We start from the raw sequence: 16,004 nt of genomic DNA, 5'->3' as shown, positions 1-16,004 counted from the left end.
GATCAAATCAAATCCTCTTCGTTTGGCAAAGGAAAAGCACTCATAATACCTCTGCCTGTCTGTGCGCAAAGGTCGCACTTCAAGCCCGACCCCACCAGTGCGCTCATGTACCACTGCAATCACGTAGTATCATGTATGTACAGTCGTAAGCTATATGAAAGGGAACGCGCGAGCTCGTGGCAAATAACCTCGAACCCTATTTGTGGCCATACGCGGTGGGCACATTTAGAAAGAAAGTGGTAAGGGAGGTGCGATCCTCCATTGCCTGAAGCAGTCAAGGCAGCAGAACACTTTCCACCTCGCTGCGAAAAGTAGCCGAGGCATATCGCCACAAGTAGGGTTCGAGACTATCTGCCACGCGTTCGCGCGTTCCCTTTGATAAAGCTCACAACCGTACAGTCGTAGAGCGGGCTGAATTCAGGCCATCCAGCCCTTGTGTCTCTAAGGATAAGCGTACAACTTTATCTTAAGCACCGAGCAGACATGCGGGTGACAACCATTCGGTGCACATGCACACGACTTAACTAAAAACGCCGCAAGCGCTGCTCGGACATTAAGTTGACACGCTATAATAAGCCACAACTCAGGATAGCCGACACGCATATGAAGTCTTCCCAGTAAACCTAATAATAACGGCTCTGTGTGCGAGCCCCAACGGGAGTGAGTCAGTAAGTGTACGGCGAGGCGGTGACAGGGCCGCGTCCCAATTAGGCGACCCCGGGGGCAGCCAAGAAAGCGAGCCAGTCCGGCCCCGAAGCCGCGGTCAGGCGAGGGCGTGTTTACGAGATCATCGAGCCGCCAAAAGTCTGCCGTCGCTGAGGGGAGCAAGGGGTTTCCGAGAGGACCGGTAGAGGGGAGGGAAGCCCTCGTTAGCCGCTGCCGTAGACAAGCCAAGACAACGCGACGAAGCCAAGGGAAGCCCCGCATCCTCCGACGAGGGTCGCAGGGATGAAGCAGAGAGGCAGCGGAGCGGCTGTCGTCCGGTAGGGAGTGAGCGTTGGTGGTACTGAAGATGTCGCGTCTGGAGAGGTGTTGCACGTAAAATGATCTGAAAAAGTGACCAGTACGTTACAACTCGTTGGTAATGCCAGCCACGTAACTACTTGATGAGACAGAAGGGAAGCCGCGTGAGTTATATAAAAAAATTCAAAAAATGCAAAAGGAGACAATGAACTTCGGGGGACATCTGGTTTTCTTAACCGATAAGTGATTGTCTCTAAAAGTAACATGTGGCGGAAACATGTGAGGTGAATGCCGGGACTGAGATTAGGTAATCTCTTGGAGCAGTGTAGCCGCGCTGGGCAGATGCAATGGGAATCAGTGGAGAAGGGTTACGTCTTGCAATGAAGGTAACCTGATTGATACCGGTGATAAGAGTGACGATAATGTCAAAGTGAGTTAAACGGTGGCGTCTACAAATGAGTTAAGTTGGGAAGAACACAAATCTTTTCCAGTTATACACACAATCTATTATTGATGGAAAGCTGATGTAATGAAGACTGACAGATGACGATGGCAGTGTCAAGAGGTAGAAATGTTTAGTTTGTTGCTACTCGAAAAAGGAACGAAATTAGGGAAGTGGTACTTTCGAAGGCTTGGGCGTGCGACTTCAAAAGAATGGCTGGTTGCGGTAAAGCACGCGTATGGGCCATACTTTTGCTATTTATCAGCAACAGAATAAAATTGCAGGTGGTAAATTGAGAGTATAATGTCTCACAGTTCTGTAACGTCTCACAGCGACACATTGGCTATGAGAGACACCGGGGAGAAGAGATCCGGATAAATTTAGTCCACCTGAAGCAGTATAATAAGAACAACGGCAAATCCGCCACACTGAAGGCATACATACTATCGGTGACGTTAGCGCAAAAGCATATTGCCTCTGCCGGATAGTTTTCCTTTCACGGTGCAAAGCGCGGTGACGCCGCTCCGTTTCGCTGAGCCTCCGGCGTCGCGAGCGGCGAGGCAAGGAGGCGGAAGTCAAGACGCTGCCGCTAATTCGCTCCCTAATTAAAACCGCGCTGGGGAGCGAACATGCTTCCCTCGAGCCGTGGCGGCGGGGGTCGGGACCCGAGTGGGCACACTCCATTGATGGGCCTCCCTTGTTCGCCAGAGGACGACTACGACCGTCTACGCACCGTTCGGCTCCGCTCTCAGGGTTCATTGTTCCCGGGAAGCGCGCCTATGGCCAAGTGTCTGCAGAGGACGGGGAATCTCGTGATGGTCTGGTTTTCGATGCGTCCCAGGCCGGCTGTGTACCGCCTCCTAGATGCATATTTGTAATCTACTCGCCTCTTACGGTCCTCATTTCGCTTATTTGCGAGAAAGAGAGAGGGAGACATAACTTTATTTGCGTGGCCAACCCCTAAGGGTAGCTTAAAAATTAAGGACGTTAGACAACATTTGGATGCAGGCATAGAGTTTCTTACTATTACCTAGACGGAAAGCTGGCGGCGCTGCACTTCAGCCACCATGGACGCTCAAAGCATCATGGGACGGTGAGCTACTTGTTGCGAGACAGTCGTATTTTTTCCGGAACACGGAGTGATACTACTGAGATGTTTCATTCCGAAAACGCTGTTCGTGTGCGCGCAGACGACTTTCCTGCGAACGCAGTGTGCAAAAGCCATAGTAATGAAAACGCAACAGCACACGACGCTAATAAAAGGTTTCACTTTTCTGGAATGCCATTAAAAACCTCATAAAGTGTTTAACCAACCAGATTTTAAAAAAACATATTTACTTTCAAAAGTGCGCCTGTTAAATACAAAATATTAGTTTTTGTAGTGTTCATTACTTGGCCAATAGGAGAGCTAGTCATCTCTTATTTTGGGCAAACTTTGCATTTAAATGCATTTCTGCTCGTTTGTTGCAATTTACAGACAGGATATTGGACCTTCTTGATTATCCAATAGCGTTTATTTTTGCATTGTTTTTTGGCCAAAAGTTGTGGTTCTGCAGTCGGTAGCTCACCGCCCCATGATGCTTTGAGCGCCCATGGCGGCTGAAGTGGTCTCGAGGGGTCGCTATGCAATCTCCCATAGACGGGTTGCCAGCTTTCTCTCTAGGTAATAGTAAGAAACTCTACGGATGCAGGGATCCTTATTGCGGCTGGTGTGTCAATCCTCTATGCATGGTTGACGTTCGGGGAAAAAAATGGCGAAGGAAGTGCAACTGGGCGATGGGCAGATTTACGTTCCGCATTGCCGAGTATTCATAATCAGAATCAGTCTTTATTTGCTGATGCATTTTGAAAGTATAGCATATTATGCAGAAGGAGAATGAAGGCGGCGAGATCATACGCGATCATCGCGCCGCTAGCAGAATGCCGTTTTATGTACTCTATGTTTTATGTACTTTATGCCGTATTATGTACTCTATGTTTTATGTACTTTATGCCGTTTTATGTACTCTATGTTTTATGTACTTTATGCCGTATTATGTACTCTATGTTTTATGTACTTTATGCCGTTTTATGTACTCTATGTTTTATGTACTTTATGCCGTATTATGTACTCTAAACACGAATACGCCTATATTGGAGTAAAAAGAAAGTAAGCTGTCCTCTATCTCACTTTCTTTTACAAAAGGAAGAGAACTAGAGGGTAGTTTACTACCTTTTGACTCCTTTCTGTTCGGAGTTTGCACTCCGTATTTTGCTCCTCACTCTACGCGTACCAACACGAATTGATATTTACAACGCGCACCATTGAAAAGTAAATACTTTGCTCTTTGCAATTAGCAAGAACTTGCTTTTTTATCTTAAGCACAATGGCCGTAGCGATCACGCAAGCTTTGCAAAAGAGGCTCAGCGGCCGCTGCTTATGCGGGACTTTCTGACTTAAGTGCTTTGTATCCAGATAAAACGAAAAGTAGTCTAATGAGATATAAGTCGTGTATTCTGACTGTAAAGTTTATCGTGTCTGTCACTGCAGTCGGAGAGTACGAAATAAGAAAAGCCCTGTAAACGCATGAACCGTTGGCTGCGTCCTTTCGTATCATCCACCGCTCCTGACTTTCTTATCCCCGTGATAGAGCCACCTTCTCTCTGCCCAAATTATTTCATTACAGACACAGACGCGTGTATTTGAGAGGAAACAGGCGATGTGAACAAGAGAGAGCATTTCGTCCTCTTGGTCTGCAATGGAGAACAAGTATACCGACTGGCTTATAGCTCCGTTCCTCATTTTCTTCCCCGCTTACAGGGCAGGCAGCTCTGCGTTGTGTTGCCGAGGGGATAAACCGAAAGATCACCGGAGTCGCGAGCATCCGTCATATCGAGCAGAAAGAATGGAAGGGGCAGAGAGGGATTAAGGACGACGGAACACCCTTTGCTCTTGGATGTCGCGCACTCCGTTTCTCGCTTCAGTGCTGCGTTGTGCTTCGTATACAAGCCAGCGTCGAGAACAGAGGGGAACGAGGGGAGGTGAGGCAAGACGAAAAAGTGACGCAAGTGTCTTGGCATCCTCTCGTATGACTAACGACGCTGCTAATACCTTCCGGGTGCCGGGCGCTCGCGGCTCCGCTGTTGCTGTTGCCGAAGGAACACACTTGCCGGGAGCGCAAAGCCGACGCGCGACGGCTGGGTCGCTGCAGAGGAGGTGAGAGAAGAAGAGGCAAATGAGGGCGTCAAATTAAGAGGGAGCCTAAACCCGCCAACTCAGACGGAGGCTTAGCGAACGCGGGTCTGAAGGGTGACTTTTTCTGGGGAAAAAGGTGCGCAGACTTTAAGCGGGCGGCGAAGAACGAAATTATAGCTAAGGATGAGACTGAAAATCCAGACATCTCGAATTCAGGTAGACTATACTCTAGAACTAACTAGCAAGAGTTGTGAGAGCGGCTGAATCGGAACTATGCTGGTTCCTTTTTTTACCGGATACTGGACAGTGAAAATAAAAGAATAAAATGAGAATTCTTCCTTAGAATGATAGCTCGCGCTCTTGCGCTGACGAAGGGGGTCCTTACATGTACCGCATCTACTCCCATAGAAAACCTATCTGATTATATTTAGGTTGATTAGCGAAATTTTTTTGACACGAGAAAAACACAAATGGTGCGACACTAAGTGAACACACTTCATTGTGAATGACTGATGACTATGCTGAAACGTCCGATGCCATTTTCAACCTCTTCAGGAATCAGCGGTTCGCATTTGAAGATCCAGAGCCGTTTGAAGCGTCCCGTTTGTACCTTAGAAGAAGGCATAGCGCAGCACAACGGGACACAAAAAAGGAAGTACACAGGACGAGTGCTATTCTCTGTCCCGTTATGCTGCGCTAAGTCTTTTTGTAATATGCTATACCAACAAGTCCAAACTACCATATTGTTAAGATCGGTTTTCATCTGTCCGCAATTCATTCATAACAATGAATGACACTAAGCCCTACGTCACCGTCGTCGTCACCATCATCATCATCGGCGGCCAAGTTGAGCGAATGGCGGAAGGAAGGCCTTTTCCACTGACGCTTCAACTTCACACACGTGGATACATGTGAACAAAGCTGGAAGCAGTGACGTTTGCGAAAGGCATCTTTCTTAAGGACAACTCATTCATACACAGTCGTGCTTTGTTAATATGGACACTTTGGTTCCCGATCAAAACTTTACATAAAGTGAGTTGTCCACATTAAAGAATTGCGAAGAAAAAATATTAAAAAACAACTTATGGTTATGGTAGGCTTCTCTGCATACTAGCCGGCAGTGAAGTGGAAATTAGACAACTTCGTGGAAGCTCCAAATGTAATTATCCTAATAGTCATTGCATTTCAAATAATGTGATGCAATATGCAGCACGTAGTGGTTCATTAATCATCACAGCACATGGCATGATGACGTATCTCCTACTCCAATTTTCTATGCTCCAAAAACCTCTAGTAGTTATCTCAGTCCACCCTCAACTTAGCAGAACTGCAGAGAGCGTATTATTGACAACTGCTCATGCAGTGCGACTGACTGGTGTACGCGTCAACCGGCAGCGTTTGCACTGTAATGCATGAAATAATTAATAAAAAGAAAAAAGGCTATTACCCATATGTCCGTACCACGTCCCATAAACCCCCGCAACATGACGCAGCACGCCATGTGCTGCGATCATTCATGGGCCGTTAGGTGCTCCATATAGCATCACATTATTTGAAATGTAATGACTATTAGGATAATTACACTTGGAGCTGCCAAGAAGTTGTCTAATTTCCACTTCACTGAAGGCTAGTATGCAGAGAAGTCTACCATAACCTTAAGTTGTTTTTTAATATCGCTGTCCCTATTAACGCGACAGAAATACATAGGCCCAAATGAGCTCTGCATTTTCACCCTGTGCATCGTCCGGACGGCTAGTTTTCCTGTTAATGAGTCGTAAATGTTTTAGGAAGGTCAAGTCCCCATAAAAATAATCCATAATGTCAGTAATCGATATTAACGGGGGCAATATTAACAGGGAACGACAATTTGGAGCCACTTTTAAATATCCTGTGAAATAAACAATTACATGAAATCTACTTTAAGAGGGTTAACTGATGAGCTAGTTGGTTTTCAGACATAATAAAGGATTTTTAGCGCAACGGGGACACAACACAAGAAAGCGCCCGTGTTGTTGTCTTTCTTGTGTTGTGTCCCCGTTATGCTAAAAATCCTTTACATGAAATGTGCCTGCACGCAGGCACTCCGGTGCAAAGAGAAATATATATATATATATCTCCTTTGCGTTTGCGTTCATTCGTAACTAAAAGTTAAGTAACAACTAAATTATGCTCTATTCATTGCCTTGTCGCTCGCAAAGTTATTTTTTTATTTAACCTGGCGCTGTTATATGAGAATCATACCGGTTAGCTGGGTTAAAAAAGGAACTCTTATTAGCGTTACCTTATAACTATTCCTTGTCGATAATTAGCTTCTCAATACGCGGTCCTGCAAAAAGGCGTCGACGCATACAAGAATAAACACGATACCTATAACTGCATAAAGCGCCATGGGCCCCAGCTACTGTGTGGCTGACCGTCGCCTCGTCTTGAATCAGTGGGGAACCCCGCCCAAGCCGTCGCAAAGAAAAATCAACATTTTGACGCTAATCAATTAATGTTGCTAATGCGGGAATACTAGGCACTCCGCGAGCGCATCGGAAAGAAGACAACAAAACAGCAGCAGCAGCGTCAGGCGCTCTTTTCAGAAACGCCGACGTGAAACGCGTACTCGCCAGCTCAAGGAGATACGAGCGCTTAATCCTTGCAAAATTTGCTCATGCCGACGGGAAAACAAGCTAGGCCTGACGTCTGGTCGCAGCATGGAACACGCATTTACCATTACTCGCCCGTCATCTGCTCGAAGTAACAAGGCAGAGCCTCAAAACAGAGAAGGTTCGCTAGATGTGCAAGCGCTTCAGCTCAAGAAAGAAAATGCCCTTCCTCGCTTGTCAGGAGGAACGAATATGGGTCCGCAGGCGGCGGCTTGGGAAGCAAGTAAGAGCTTGACGTCAGTATGTTTGGGGTCTTTTGATGAGCTTAGATTGGAGGAGCCTGCATGATGGAATGAATGAGTTGCAACAAGTTTCTCTGATCAACTAGGAACGTGCTCGTGACAAGCGAGCTGTCAGTGAGCTTTAACTGATGTGTTGTCAAAATAAACACAACTTTTTAAAGACTTCGACAGACTTAATAAAACACGGCGCACAAAATAAAAAAAAATTAGGGGTGATCATTTGAATTCATGCGGGAGAAATTAAGCACAACTTTTTTCCACACTCGCCAGTCTATTCCAGTTCTAATCCTGTTCCAGTTCCGATTCTATTTCAATTCCGATTTTATTGTCTTTCGCTCGCCATTATATTTCGTTTCCGATTTTATCCTAATTTCAATTCTGTGCTTATTCCGTTTCTATGCGTAATTCCTTCCCTTTTTTATTTTTGCTGAGTCAGTCTGGGTCCGCCGTCTTCCTCCTCTCCCCTACAAGTGGAAAGAGGGAAATCTTTCTAAGCACCACCTGCCACTTACCACGGTTGGCAGATGCAGACTTCACACAGACGGCGACGGCGCCAACACCGTACTACAGCTTTCGCCTTCGTGGCACTCTTGTGCTATCGCATTAAGAAGTGCATTCCCAGAATTCCATCACGAAAAAGTGCGCGACAATGCACTCTTATGGCCAACGAGAAAAACTCACCACCGCAATCACTAATCTCGACCCCATCACCACAGGTGACATGTCCTAAAAACTATTTCACGTGACATTAGACGGTGCTTTCTCATTGGCCAGCGGATGAACCTGGTAGACTTCACTCTTATTGGCCAGAAGGTTATCACGCGCCCACAAATTAGGGACGTCACGTTTTCACGGTGATGGTAGGAGATTTTTCCGAGGTAAACGGTGAGACCGCAGTACTTCAGACAGTAGGTTCTCATTGGCCAGACAGGGAATACGTACTTTATTTTGATTGCCCAGTAGGTGGTCACGTGACTTTGCATCTGTGGCGTCATTAGGTTTTTATGATGAGGACTGTACAGGACACTTCTTCGGAATGGCTTGGTTTGGTTTATGGGGTTTAACGTCCCAAAGCGACTGAGGCTATGAGAGACGCCGTAGTGGAGGGCTCCGGAAATTTCGACCACCTGGGGTTCTTTAACGTGCACTGACATCGCACAGTACACGGGCATCTAGAATTTCGCCTCCAAACAAATTCAACCGCCGCGGCCGGGATCGAACCCGCGTCTTTCGGGTCAGTAGCCGAGCACCATAACCACTGAGCCACCGCGGCGGCTCTTCGGAATGAAAGGCGTCGAAAGTATGTCAGAAGGAGAAACTAAGAAGAATGATAATAAAGTCTAGCTGACATTTTTTTTTTATTATTCTAACGACAGACACACTGCAATTTCGACGACTAAGACTAAAAAAAAATCTCCCTGATACAGGTTATCAGTGTGAACGAAGGAGACGGGAACTTCGTGATAGTGGCGAGCGGCGCAAAATAGATTGCCTCCAGTACCGGGCATGGCACACGTGACTTGACTGCGTTCGTAAACAAAATCTGCAGCAGAGACAGAGAGGGAGAGCTGCTAAGGCTTGCTCGAGGAGAAGGAGACGGCCAGGGCAGGGAACGGTAAAGAGCATCTTGATTAATTACTCCCGGCATTGAGCGATTACACCCAACCGCGTCACACACCTCCGCTGGAAACGCTGTTCATTTTCTTGCTCATCGCCCTGCGCTGTCTTCGCGCGCTGAACCGTTAACCCATTCGCTGTATTTATATCCGCGCGAAACGACTCGGGTCAAACTCTCTTCACGCTTTCAATCTTCCCGTCTTGATTTTTCTTTTATTACTACTTTAATTTTTTAAATACTTTTTTCGCTCGAGTGAAAGCCCCCACCCAGGTTTGACTAATCGCTAAAAAAAAATTAAATCAAGACAAGCCAAATCCAGTGAGGCTCACGGCAAATCAAAAAGAAAGTGCGTCGTAAAGTTAATGAAATAAAAAAGATCTGATTAAAAAAGGATTAAGAAAAAAAAGCTCGCTGAGAAGCATCTGTGGGGTCCCCGTATAACTTGCATACGGAGGGGAAGAAATTGCCGTAATGAAACCGCCAGCCTATCCACCATCTCTCCTTAAGCTCTGCGTCGGGTCACGGAAATGACCGGAAAGAATCACGCGCCGATGAAACGGGAGGAAGATGGAGGTCATAAAAAACAAAAAAACTACAACAAAAAGCAAGGCGCGAATCAGCGCGCAATTAGGTAATTAATTCGCCACTAACTACAGTTCCCCTGCTATCGTCCATTCGATATACAACGCCCCAGCCAAACGTTCATTTTCTTCGGCTCTTCTTTTCTCTGCTTGTCTTACTATCTTTTTCTTGATCGCACGGCTAAGATGGAAAGAAAAGAAAACCCAAGGGCTGAGAGGCCGCTGTTAGGGTAAGCGAAAGAACCAAGCCCTCTCCTAAAGAAGAGAGCTCGCCAATTGCCTTATGCGCGGATCAGAGCCGAGCCCAGCTCTAAGAGGCCTAGTGCAAATAAGAACAGGATAATAAAAAGAAAGAACAAGAAAAAGAATAGAACAGCCGACGGGCCACGAATCCCCGACACGATAGGGAAGAAAGATTGAAATCAGCGAGTCCTGATTCAATTAGGCCTCGTTTCCTTACATTCATCTCCACTACTTGCGGATATCTATGCATTAGCTGTTCGCGAGCCCTTGAGACGTTCTATCTCTGCGCTGTTTGCGAGGTCGTTCATTAGGAGGGTTTTATTTTTCTTTCCTTAGCCTGGCTAGAGCCATAACTAAGAGTATCGGAGGCCTTAATGAAACTAAACAGCAGCGAGAGAGTTCAATTAGCATAAATGCAATTTGCTTCTCCAGCCTCTTGCTTCGCTCGATTGCTTGAATTATGGCGCCGATCGGTCTGGGAGGGCCTAAAAAAGTGTTCTTTGCGAGATCAGACAAGGCAACGCGAGCGCTTGCGAATGTGTTGCAGTGCAGAGTGGTGTAATTTGCTTGTGCCGAGTAAGAAAATTGATTTTTTTTGTTTCTTAATTTTCTTCTATTAAAACCTAGGAGGGTCGCTTCTTTCCGACAAATGCGTCGAGATCTGGGATTTTTCATGCAGCTAGAATAGGCCAGATCACCGTTAATGACGTTCAGAAAAATAGAAAACAAAGTAAGAAGGCCAAGAGCCAGAAAGATTTTCAAGCAGTGTCTAGTTGGAACCACTGTTAGTATCGTTTCAACTCAGCGTTTGTAACTCCCCGCGCTTAGAGTTATGGTTCGCCTGGATAGTTATGGCATTTCTTGTTGTTATTACTCCCTCAACATTGTCCAGCCTCTAGGATGCCATTAGCCTGTACCGCGAAATTTATAAATTGTACTTCGAAATAAGTTTGTTTGCTCTTGGCTTCATATATTCTTGTACGAATTTTTATTGCGAGAGCAATACTACTTTCACTTTCAAGCCTTTGCGGTGCGACGGCGGTGCACATGAAATGACCTTTCGCATGACCTCTGTGTGACGTCACGCCGAAGAGCTGGGCGACCATCTCGCGCCGTCCGTGTGCGACGGCGGTGCACATGAACGACGGCCTAACTCCCGCTCTCTCCGCCAGGAGCGCCGCAGGTGTTGTGACGTCACGCCGAAGAACTGGGCGACCATCTCGCGCCGTCCGTGTGCGACGGCGGTGCACATGAACGGCGGCCTAACTCGGATTGGATTGGATTGGATTAGATTAGATTAGATTAGATTTGATTGGATTGGATTGGATTGGATTGGATAACCGATGCATCCCCACAAGTCTAACCACAAGCACCACCACCAGCTACACTACCAGCTGAACCATGGCGTAGGTACGGATATTGCTTTCGCAATTACCGGGCTTAACGAAGCTAAGCCACAGCGGATTTTTTTTCTTGGCAGCTGCAGATGTCTTTGTTGATTTGGCGTGTGCACGTTTGCGAGCAGGCGAGTTTGGTAAGAGGTCAAACTTGCCGCCCGTAGCTTTGCTGTCCAGCAATGCAACTGGACCCACCACTAAGTAGCTATCGCTATCACGATGAAACTGCAGTGATCATTAGACCTATGACTAGAACTGGTATTGTCATCAAAACTAGAAGAACTAGACATTATAACGGTGGAGCCATCGAGTAAGGAAAGTAACAACAAGGGGGAAAAAGCAGTTAGATAAACTAACAGACTGTGCGAGGCCGAATTATGTGGTCATCTCAGCCAAGGAAAACATTTGCGGATGACGGCTAAGCCAGACTGTGCTGATGTGTTGGTGGGATGGTCCGTACCATACGTGTTTGAGCCCACAATCTCGCAGCATACCAAACGATATCTAACTACTGGCGACCACTTTTCATCAGGTTGGTGAGTAATAATTAGAGCTCCTGAACTGTCTTCTTCAAATACATTACGTCGATTTATCTCTCTAGCTTAACTACTCACTTATTCTCATCCACCAGTATTCGAGCCTCTTAAAAATAATTACTGACCCACCTCTTCCTACGGCCTTCCTTGAACGCTGGCAGTATAGATGAAATAAAATAAATAAATAAATAAATACATAATTGTTTATTCAGCTTATGCAGTAAAAAATCGTGAACGTACAGGTTAAATGTGTTTTTAAAAAAACCTGACGAGGGCATGTCGTCTTGGACGAACAGACTCAACAACAAGCAGAAACACACTTCGTACTTACTTCCACTTTCTGAGAAATGAAACCTTAGTTGTTTTGAAGCCTCAGAGCTTCCGGAATCCCTGTGATGCCCTCGTGTACGGGGTGCTATACAAGGTCGACACCACCTGGTGGCAGTCAGTAAGCTCACCCGATTTTCACAAAAACATGCATTTCAAAGTAAACAAGAAAGTTTACAAAAGCGCACTTTTGAGGACTAGACAAACAAATTACAGCTTGCCTACATCACTACCGAACCTCGCCAACATTCAAACCCAGCCACTCACAGTACGCTCACTTTCTCCCAAGATACCCCGCGCGAGAAGATTTATTTCTTTCCGCCACAAAAGGGTCTGGGCGGCTTGTTTGAGGTCGCAGCACGCAGGAACATGCAATTTACCGCCTCCCTCTTTCTCCCACCCTAGTCATCTCCCGGCACTTACACGCGTTTTAAAGATCCCAAAAGAGCTCCACCGACACGGCCGAGCGGAGGTCCTGCCGCATAATTAATAACCCCAGCCAGCACCTCATCTTCTCCGAGATGCCGCGAGCGCGTCAAAAACAACTTCCCCATCTCTCTCTCTCTCCTCCTCATTTTTCTTGCCCTCTCTCAATCCTCGATCATCTTTGACGCACTCCTCGGGCGCATCATATCCCTTCGTCAGTCTCTCCCAGCTGCTGGTTTTCGCCTTCAACTGCAGCGATAATAGACACCGGCTCCGTGTACTGTGAAAAAGGCTCGTTTATGCGATATTCCATTTTCTTGGGGTTCTTAAAATGCGTCTCTATCGGAAACTGATTGCAGAAACTTCCTAAGCAATGAGTGACTGTGGCTACCGAAATTTTCTCATTTCTGATATTGTGAATAGAGGCTCGTTTACACGGACACACCTCATTTTCTTGGTGTGCTAAAAAATGGGTCTCCGTCGGAAACTGACTGCAGAAACTTGCTAAAGAATGAGTAAATGCGGGTGCCGAAATCGTCTCCTCATTTCTTTTCTTTCTTTCTTTCTTTCTTTCTTTCTTTCTTTCTTTCTTTCTTTCTTTCTTTCTTTCTTTCTTTCTTTCTTTCTTTCTTTCTTTCTTTCTTTCTTTCTTTCTTTCTTTCTTTCTTTCCTTCTTTCTTTCTTTTTCTTTCTTTCTTTCTTTCTTTCTTTCTTTCTTCCTTTCTTTCTTCCTTTCTTTCTTTCTTCCTTTCTTTCTTTCTTTCCTTCTTTCTTTCTTTCTTTCTTTCTTTATTTGAGACAATTTGCTACAAATTGGCTCAGGCCCGGATGGGGCCTGACTAGGCTATGCCCCCCTGACAGCACAGGCAGCACAAGTGTACATATGATTATACATCATAAGCAGACCGAAGTACAACACATCAATACAGAATACAGAAAGATATACACCGTCTTAGGTTACACTCTAATCTCTCTGTAGAACGAAAAGGAAAGTAACTTATTTGAACTGTAGTAATACAAATAGTAATAATATTGTGAATCAATTTTCTCAAGAGACAGCATTAAACAATGAGGCACTACTATGCTGACAGACCAATGCTTGTGTTCTATCCCAGGTCGGGAAGCTTGCCACAGAACTTCACGCACTTCCCTAGTTGGTCAGGACAGTTATACTGGTTATACTAGTTATACTAGTGGACCTCACACGCGTCCACCACCTCCCAACAGCAGTCATTTTATTTCCAACCTTCGCCGGCACCTTGTGACGACTTCCCTTGCTTAAAAAGCACGTTAACGGAGTTATCTATAAGCACAGCATGGCTTCCACACCTCTTAAAAAGCGTCTGCACAAAGCTCGAATTCCTTATAAACGGTTAAAGACCCCTAGTATGCGGGAGTTATAGCGGACGCTTGTTTTCCCCTCGTTCGCTTTTTAGGGAAACACTCTTCCCTTCTTCCTCCCCATCCTCCCGTCTCCCCAACTTGTCTTTACCACCTGTCCATTCTTTCCTCCTCCCCTTCGCCCCAACCTTCAAAAACAAGCGCCCAGCCCCCGTGATCTAAGATGGGTGAGAAGACGGTGATTAATCTTGGCGTCTCCGCTCCCTGCCTGTCTCCCGGTGACTTCCTCTTTTTTGTGTGTGTTTTCTCTCTTCCCTATCCTTTACCAACCCTTCCCCAATTCCCTTCCTTCTTTTCCCCAGACAAGCCCGACGCGTTGTGCGCGGGCGAGCGCAAGTTCGATGGCGTGCCTCCCTAATTTTCGAGGCTGACGCGAAGGTTGCGGCGTATGCTGGGCACAGCGCAGAAAGAGAACTATGGGGAAGGGAGAGAGCATCATGGACCGGTGTTCGCGATCGCCAGGGCAGGTCGAGCAGAAATTAACGGCTCGCCTTTGCTTTCTTTCGCGGTTCTTCACGCTAGCGTGTGTGCGGAGTCTCTGGGCCGCTTCATTAAAGCGTCGCGGCGCTGGCCTCTCTTCCTCCTTCGGACGCCGCGCCAAGGAAGCTTGGCGAGCGAGCGCGCGCGGTCCAGATATTAACGCGTCATTTGGCGCGTTCCCCGAAACTCCGATAGCGCGCTTCTTCCTGGCTCGCGTCTTTACGCCTCCGCTTTTCGATCTCCCTCTTTCTTTTTTTATTCTGCACCATCTCTGTTTTTTTTTCTGTCGTTCCTTTCTTTGTTTTCAACTCGCTTCTTTCTCTCTTCGATCTCGATCAGAAGTCTTTCTTTTTGCTCGCGATCAGAAAAATCAAGAAGGGAGGGGCGGGTTCGAACGCTCTGCAATCTTGCATGCTCTTGTCTTCTCCACTTTCTGCCCACAGCGTATAAAAGGTACGAGAAGAAAACAAAAATTTATGTTAATTTCTAAGTTGAGGGTAAATCCGGAAGTCCTTAAACATGCGTAGTAAAAAAATGTTATAACGGTTGGTTGGTTTATTGGGGTTTAACGCCCCAAAGCAACTCAGGCTATGAGGAACGCCGTAGTGAAGGGCTCCGGAAATTAAGACACTGCTTCATAACATATCCCTTCGTCTACTTCTCTGATTCATAACATTTTTTCGAACCTGGTGGTCGAAAAAATGTTATAAATCAGAGAAGTAGAAGAAGGGATATGTTATGAAGCAGTGTCTTTAAATATATTAATGGCATCTTATAATAATTTGCAGAGCCGAAAGAAAACTTTACGGTTAATTCTGCAGGCAGGCTTTGCCGCATATCTGAGTTGACGCAATCAAGATAGCCGTCCACGCAATTCGAGCAATCACAGCGCGACAGCGCTCGGTTTTCTGCTGGCTACAAATCCAACATGCCCTTCATACTTCCCCTCCGTACTCCTGATGCTCGCCGGCAGCATCAACAAACATTCTAGCGAGAGGTCCACCATCTCAGACCGATCAATCGTGATGAATGGCGAAGTGCACTCGCGCAATTTCGCTTGCTGGTATGGTATGGTATGGTATGGTATGGTATGGTATGGTATGGTATGGTATGGTATGGTATGGTATGGTATGGTACTGTACGGTACGGTACGGTATGGTATGGTATGGTATGGTATGGTACTGTACTGTACGGTACGGTACGGTATGGTATGGTATGGTATGGTATGGTATGGTATGGTATGGTATGGTATGGTACGGTACGGTATGGCACGGTATGGCACGGTATGGTACGGTATTCAACGGTATGGTATGGTATGGTATGGTATGGTATGGTATGGTATGGTATGGTATGGTATGGTATGGTGTGGTGTGGTGTGGTGTGGTGTGGTGCGGTGTGGTGCGGTGCGGTGCGGTGCGGTGCGGTGCGGTATGGTACGGTACGGTACGGTACGGTATGGTATGGTATGGTATGGTATGGTATGGTATGGTATGGTATGGTATGGTATGGTATGGTATGGTAT

Source organism: Amblyomma mixtum, chromosome 8 (assembly GCF_055824585.1).
Source record: "Amblyomma mixtum isolate Tamu chromosome 8, ASM5582458v1, whole genome shotgun sequence".
Classification (NCBI taxonomy): Eukaryota; Metazoa; Arthropoda; class Arachnida; order Ixodida; family Ixodidae; genus Amblyomma; species Amblyomma mixtum.
The sequence above is the reverse complement of the archived record's forward strand: the minus strand, read 5'-3'. Positions refer to the sequence as shown.